Source organism: Mirounga leonina, unplaced genomic scaffold, assembly GCF_011800145.1.
Source record: "Mirounga leonina isolate KUSES-001 unplaced genomic scaffold, KU_Mleo_1.0 Mir_266, whole genome shotgun sequence".
Taxonomy (NCBI): domain Eukaryota; kingdom Metazoa; phylum Chordata; class Mammalia; order Carnivora; family Phocidae; genus Mirounga; species Mirounga leonina.
In genome coordinates, this window is record NW_023270647.1 from 78,964 (window position 1) to 80,910 (window position 1,947).

Below are 1,947 nucleotides of genomic sequence, written 5' to 3' on the forward strand. Positions count from 1 at the left end.
TTTCTTCTTTTTTAGACCCAACGGCACCTCCAGATTGAAAGTGAGGGGGTGGAGACATCAAAAGAAAACTGGAGCAGTAATGCTTACATCAGGAAAACAAGATTTTAAACAAAATGCTAGAATAAGACATGAAAAAGGACACTATATCATAATAAATGGGTCTACCCAACAAGAAGATCCAACAACTGTAAATATTATGTCCCTAACTTGTGAACAGCCAATTACATAAATCAATTAAGAACAAAATTAAAGAGACTCTTTGGTAATAATACAATAATAGTAGGGGACTTAAACACCCCACTTAAGCAATGGAGAGATCATCTAAGAAGAAAATCAAAAAAGGAAACAAGGGCTTTGAATGATGCACTGGACCAGATGGACCTAACGCACTTAACCATGCTTAGACCAAGCCTCATTTTAAGAAAAACATTTTCCATGTTTTTTATACATCTAGGCTAGAAAGCAGCATCATAATTCTTGCCATTTGTGAATAGGATTTTTTTTTTTTTTTTACGAACTAGGCAATTTATTGACCCAACATTTGTTCTAATGCTTCTTGTTGGCAGCTGCCAACTGTAGAGTGATTCTGTCCAGATCTCTCTGTCCCTGAGCTGTCAGTTTGCAGCCCCCATCTTGGTCCTTTTCCACCATTTTCAGCCTCCCTAGGGCTTGGAGGACCCTGCGGGCCACGTTCTTGGAGGCTCTACTGAAGTGGCTGGGCATGACCCCGTTTCTCTGACATCCCCCATAGATCTTGGTCATGGAGCCGACCCCAGCGCCACCCCGGAGGTACAGGTGCCGTGCTGTGGAAGCAGCTTGTGTGTAGAACCAGTTTTCATCATAGGGAGCAAGCTCTTTATGCTTGGCCAGCTGGACAGTGTCCACCTATTCAGGGACTTTCAGCTTCAGACTTTTTGAGGAAGGCTGCCAGAGCTCTGACAAACTCCTGCTGGTTCACGTCTTTTACAGTAACTCAGGCATCTTGTGGCCTCTGCACTGCCAGCCAGGGGAAGGTGTGAATAGGATTTTTAAAATACTTGACCTCCATTGTATATTTGCAATCCTTTTCAGTAATTTACATGTCACCTATAAACATGTAAGTCTTTAGTTCACACTTTGGTTAGTAGAAGCTCAGGATTCAATGTTGTGTTAGAGTGGCTTTAAAATAGTAAATCTGCTGATTAAAAAGGGAGACTGTCCCAGAAATTGGCAGAAGACATGAACAGACACTTCTCCCAAGAAGACATACAAATGACTAACAGACACACGAAAAGTTGTTCATCACCCATCATCAGGGAAATACAAATCAAAACCACACTGAAATCCCACCTTACACCAGTCAGAAGAGCTAAAATTAACGACTCAGGAAACAACAGATGTTGGCGAGGATGTGGAGAAAGGGGAACCTTCTTAGAATGCTGGTGGGAATGCAAACTGGTGCATCCACTCTGGAAAACTGTATGGAGGTTCCTCAAAAAGGGAAAAATAGAGCTTCTCTATGACCCAGGAATTGCACTATTAGGTATTTATCCAAAGGATGGAAACATGATTCAAAAGGGCCACATGCACTCCAGTGTTTAGAGCAGCAGTTTCCAAAATAGCCAAACTATGGAAAGAGCTGAAATGTCCATCATCAGATGAAGAGTTAAAGAAGATATGGAGGAAGGAAAGATGGCAGAGGAGTAGGGGACCCTATTTCCAGTGGTCCCCAGAATTGAGCTGGATATCTCCCAGACCCCTCTGAGCACCCACAAAACCAGCCTGAGATGTACGAAGATCTGGATCTTTACAAATAGAATATCTTGTTGCAGATTTTGCATCTATGTTCATCAGGGATATCAGTCTATGAATTCCCTCTCTCTCTCTCCCTCCCCCCTCCCTCCATTCCTTCCTCCCTCCATTCCTTCCTTCCTTCCTTCCTTCCTTCCTTCCTTCCTTCCTTCCTTC

The 1,947-nt window shown here is 42.9% G+C and overlaps 1 pseudogene; it reads right to left on the bottom strand.

Moving 5' to 3' along the window:
• Nucleotides 1-496: 496 nt before the first annotated feature.
• The window catches only part of LOC118026637, a 17,317-nt pseudogene continuing 15,866 nt past the window's right edge, over nt 497-1,947 (bottom strand).